This window comes from Oncorhynchus tshawytscha, linkage group LG09 (genome assembly GCF_018296145.1).
Source record: "Oncorhynchus tshawytscha isolate Ot180627B linkage group LG09, Otsh_v2.0, whole genome shotgun sequence".
Taxonomy (NCBI): Eukaryota; Metazoa; Chordata; class Actinopteri; order Salmoniformes; family Salmonidae; genus Oncorhynchus; species Oncorhynchus tshawytscha.
Genome location: NC_056437.1, coordinates 30,099,817 through 30,105,816, shown reverse-complemented (window position 1 = coordinate 30,105,816; position 6,000 = coordinate 30,099,817).

Below are 6,000 nucleotides of genomic sequence, written 5' to 3'. Positions count from 1 at the left end.
TAAGAGGTGCATTTAAAGAGAAGATCATCAGTAGTAAGACTCTGGACTTTGTAAGACCACTCTGGATGTTGGTTAATTTTAACAGTATATTTCAACAGAAAAATGTTTTTATTAGGGAATATTTATGCATCCAACAACAAACAAAACAACAGGATATTATTTCAAGAATTTGAAGAAGAAATTCACAGAGTTATAGGTGTATTTCAAGATATCAAAATTATCTTAGGTGGAGATTTTAATTCTGTATCTAATGTGATGATTGACAGATATCCACCTCCTATGTATTGGTCTTGGATTAGTAGATATTTGGAGATCTAAATGTCCTGATAAAAAGGAATTCACTTGGAGTAACAATGACATGCCCAGACAGTCAAGAATTTACTTCTGGTTGATTTCTAATTCATTAGATAATTCTGTAGTCAAGGTATCAATTGAACCATCAATTCTTACTGATCATAAAGTTATATTCTTATCTTTAAATATGAATGGATCTGAAGTTAAACCGAATCAGAGTTATTGGAAACTCAATAGTAGACTGTTGGAAGATGATAATAACAAATGTGTATTTTGTGATTGTGACCCAGAGACTCTTGACCATTTATTTTGGGACTGCTCTTATGCCAGAAGACTTTGGTGTGAGTTAGAAGATTTTATTTTAAAAGAAACAACTATGAATGTTAATATGAAAGACTCTGATATTATGTTTTATTTTGAACCAAATGATATGGACCCTGATTTAACTTTCATTGTTCGTTTGTTTATCTTTCATGGAAGATTCTTTGTCCATAAAATGAAGTGGGACCATAGCAACAGACCTTGGAACTCTACATGAATAACCAATAGATGTTATCCTGCTGACTCCTCTGAAAGGAGTCAACAGGAAAAGAACCAAGAGGTGTAACCATAGTTGGCCATAACAGTTACAAGAATAACCACATGCATGTCTCGTGGTGTCCAATGACCTAGAGCACATAGAGTGAACCAGTTTTGCTGGCTCCTTCTGAAATAAATAATTGCCACATACACACTGAAAAATTCACAATAGCGGTAACTCTCTGTGGTTCTAAATCAATAATTGTTTAGCAGTCCGAAAATATCGGAAACATTACCTTGCTTGACCATGCTGTAGGTCATGTAACTGTTTGTTACATGCAATATGTTTTGTAGACTTCACCAGACAGATGTCTCTCTCCGGTTTTGTAATGAAACAAATGTGTGGTTGAATGTATTCTGCCACTGTGTCTTCTTATTGCCTCGGGTTTAGGCCTATATACTGTATCACGGTGTCAAGGCATATGAGCGAACAGGTTGTAGATCAAACAACGCAACACATAGATTGTAATATGGCTGTTTTTCTGGATTGGCTTCCCCAGTGAGTTTACCCACGCACCGCTACTAATTGGATGTGACATGGTTAGACATCCCCTTTTGTTTAACATACTGTTAAGCAAGTTGATTTGTGTGTTCAGTGTGTTATTCATGCAATCTGTGTAAGTTGATGTATGTAATGACAAGTGTAATAACTATGCATTGTGGAGCAGACTTATAAATGCATATGTTAAAATTTATTGGAATCCAAACTGGATTCAAGACCAGCAGGTTAAGAATATTGTTCTGCATTGAGCTAGGTACACTACATTACCAAAAGTATGTGGATACCTGCTCGTCGAAACATCTCATTCCAAAATCATGGGCATTAATATGGAGTTGGTCCCCCTTTACTGTTATAACAGCCTCCACTCTTTAGGGAAGGCGTTCCACTAGATGTTGCTTTGCTGCAGGGATTTGCTTCCATTTAGCCACAATAGCATTAGTGAGGTTGATTACTGATGTTGGACAATTAACCCTGGCACACAGTCAGCATTCCAATTCATCCCAAAGGTGTTCAATGGGGTTGAGGTCAGGGCTCTGTGCAGGCCAGTCAAGTTTTTCTACACCGATCTCGACAACCGTTTCTGTATGGATCTTGCTTTGTGCATGTGGGCATTGCAATGCTGAAACAGGAAAATACCTTCCCCAAACTGTTGCCACAAAGTTGGAAGCACAGAATCGTCTAGAATATTCTGTGAGCTTGTGTGGCCTACCACTTCGAATTGTTGTTCCTCCTAGATGTTTCCACTTCACAATAACAGCACTTAAAGTTGACTGGAGCAGCTCTAGCAGGGCAGAAATTTGATGTACTGACTTGTTGGAAAGGTGTCATCCTATGACGCTGCCACTTTGAAAGTCACTGAGCTCTTCAGTAAGGCCATTCTACTGCCAATGTTTGTCTATGGAGATTGCATGTATGTGTTCTCGATTTTATACACCTGTCAGCAACGGGTGTGGGTGAAATAGCCGAATCCACTAATTTGAAGGGGTGTCCACATACTTTCGTATTGTGTAGGTAAGAGTTAGTGTATAATGAGTTGGGGTTGATCTTCATCCCAGATCATGAGATGATCTCCTGTTGATGTTCGTTAGATTTGATCTGTGGTGTCCCTTCCGGCTGCTGCTGCTACTACCTCATTCATCAACCTCCTTATAAGCTGACAGTAATGTTGAAGCTTCTCCCTTCTCTTGTCTTTAAATGGATATTATAGAGAATGTTCGGAGCTTTTCAAAAGCGTATCCATATAAGAGTTTACAGGTAAGAGGTACTTATTAATGCTCACTGCTGATATAAAGAACCATCCAACATGGAGGGAGAAACTTTTAGAGGAAACGTTTTATTTATCTTCTACAATCTGGGACAAGAATTCACCCTGGCATTTTATCGACACCAGCCCACATTCCTGCAAGCGCCACAGACTCACTATGCACATTAGTAGCTGTCATACAGTATGTGTTCCCCTGAATCCACACCTACCCTAAGGGCTCTATAAAATCTGTAAAGCTGAAGCATTACAGATTCCGCAATAGAAATGTAAAGGTCATTTCCGATTGAGCCGACATATGCAGAGTTTACCGTGAATGTAGTCTCCGCTAAAATAGGAACATTGCCATTCAATTTCAATGACGTTGTAAATCTGAACTTTCGCAATACGGATTGAATAGAGCCCTAAGTGTTCTGGTTATACCGAGATAACCTGAAGTATCTATAGTGCCCTGTCCAATCCAGGGAACGGGACGCTAACCACCTCTAGCACCCCGCTGCCGGTTAAGGGGCGGGGCTGAAGGTTTCGTATCGCGACAGCACCCTTTCCGTTTTTATGATCCATGATCTTAGCTGTCTAACTGATGATAGAGTCAGAAGAGCAGGTATCTTTGTTGATGCCACATTTGACTTAGAATGTGAGTTTGCATTACCTCATCTCAGAAAACCGGGCCAGCCGTTTCCCACTGATCAGCCAAAGGCTCCTTATAGATCAGTATAACAAAGAAATTGCAAAAAAAATAAAGTTAAAAAATGACAAATTAACAGGCCCATGGGCCGCTGGCCACGTCACCTTTTACATTATTTTTTTTACACCAAACAAAAAATGGTCCAGCTCATCTGGCATTTGCAAGAATTGCCTGATGGCCAATCCGCCCTTGTCCCCTCATCAGGAATAGAGCACCAAAGAAAATATTTGAAATGGAGGAATCATCATTAAGGGAGAGTTCTGGAGATGGACAAGCCTTTGTTTATTATTATTGAATAAAAAAGTAAATTAGCCACAATACGGCAAACATGTGCAACTTCCATATATTTCAAATGGCATGGTATTCTGTTTAAGTTATACAAAGCATGCTCAAACATTGAACAGTTTATAAATACAGTTATTTACCTTTTAGCAGAGATCACTTCAAAAACAAACACTTTCTCCTGTCGCTTTTACTTAAATGTAAAATATTTCTTTGAAACACAATGTGGACGATGGGTTCACACCAGCAGTTTCCAGATCACACACACACACCTCGGAATACAAAACCATTTACAAACATTTGGATAGATAGCATGCATACAAAAATAAACACGTGTTTCTGATCAATGCTTCACAATTTACAGTACTGGTTTATTATTGCCAGTCCTCTTCTCTGTGCACCAGTTTCTGTTTATTATAAGAGAGAAATTCCACCCTGCAGCCATAATCTATGTTCACCCAGTCCTGGAGTGTTAATACTTTCAGAATCTCTGAGGCACAACACTGAAGTTGAAAGATAATCTCCTTGCATTTTGTGCTGACATAGCAGTTGCGTGATATCCAGTTTATGAAATAAATATATACGCTTAACATACTGTACACTCTCATAACACACAGACATACAGCACATACTCATTTACCATTCACACATGCATAACATAAACATTGTAGACATCAAAAATACAATTGCTTATTATAGTTAATTTAGGATCAAGATTAATTGTAGTGATACTGTGCACAACCCTGGCAGAGTCTTTAGAACAGACAGTACTGTACAGAAGCAGAAGATTCTAACATGGCCATGCAGGTGAGCAGTGAGTTAAAGGGCGCCCCACTAATGCAGTCTTTCAGAAGGGTGGAAATATCCAATATCATCAAACCAGAAAAGGCTGTAGATGTCATGGTTGCCTTCTAGAAAAATAAATCAAACAATACATTCCTCCACAGACAATGTTCTGAGTACGAGTGGGAGAGTGAGTGAGTGAGTCAACGAGATGGGGTGGACAGAAACCCAGAGTGAGATGTATGTGTGTTGAAGAGCCTCTGAAATAGGTGGAGGGAGATGGGCGTAAAGACACATAACGTGACATTATCCTCATACAAAACAATGAACTGTGCAAAAAAATACCATCAAACACAGGCCAGGATTCAATCAGATCAGCGCTAACCCCAGTAGTGACAAACGCATAGCTAAATATTGCTTTTGACAGATCCAACACAGTTACACCTTCCACCGCCTAAACAAAAGCAATATTTAAACCTCTTTGGGGCTAGGGGGCAGTAGTTTGACGTCTGGATGAAAATCGTGCCCAAAGTAAACTGCCTGTTACTCAGGCCCAGAAGCTAGGATATGCATATATATATATATAGAGAGAGAGAGAGAGAGATTTGGATAGAAAACACTCTAAAGTTTCTAAAACTGTTAAAATAATGTCTGTGAGTATAACAGAACTGATATGGCAGGTGAAAACCCGAGGACAAACCATCGCAACAAAAAAAAGATTCAGTTTACCACTGTTTATAATAGCTATCATTTTTAATATGAGGCGAAAATCTCCCAGATTGCAGTTCTTAGGGCTTCCACTAGATGTTAACAGTCGTTAGAAAGAGTTTCAGGCTTGTTTTTGGAAAAATTAGCTAGAATGTGTAGTCTTTCTAAGTTGTTGTTTGACTTGTTTGGAGAAGTTTATTGGTAACGTTCGGGATTAATTTTGTATGCATTGTGAAGGAGGGAAACCGGTGGATTATTGAATGAAGCGAGTTTTGGGGATATAAAGAAGGACTTTATCGAACAAAAGGACCATTTGTGATGTAGCTGGGACCTTTTGGAGTGCCAACAGAAGAAGATCTTCAAATGTAAGGCATTTATCTTATCGCTATTTCTGACTTTCGTTGCGCACCTGTCTGGTTGGAAAATGTTTTTAATGCATTTGTGTTCGGGATGCTGTCCTCAGATAATCGCATCGTGTGCTTTTGCCGTAAAGCCTTTTTGAAATCTGACACAGGATTAACAAGAAGTTACGCATTATTTTCATGTATGACACTTGTATTTTCATGAAAGTTAAATATTACTATTTCTGTCATTTAAATTTCGCGCTCTGCAATTTCACCGGATGTTGTCGAGGTGGGTCGCTAGCGGAAAGCCTGCGCCAGAAAGGTTAAGCCATGCATTTGTCGGTTACCGTGGGTTAACGCTGATCTGATTGAATCCTGGCCTCACTATATTCTCCAGTGCAATTTCTGCTGTAACTTTCCTTTAACCTTTTCATACTTGAGTTCCAAATATCTCGAACTGTCGCCCCTGTGTGAGTTTTTTCATGAGCGTGATGTCAGAATGCTCTCACTGTTCAAAAATGTGAGTGTTACACAACAGGACAGTTACCCGCGCTGCCCT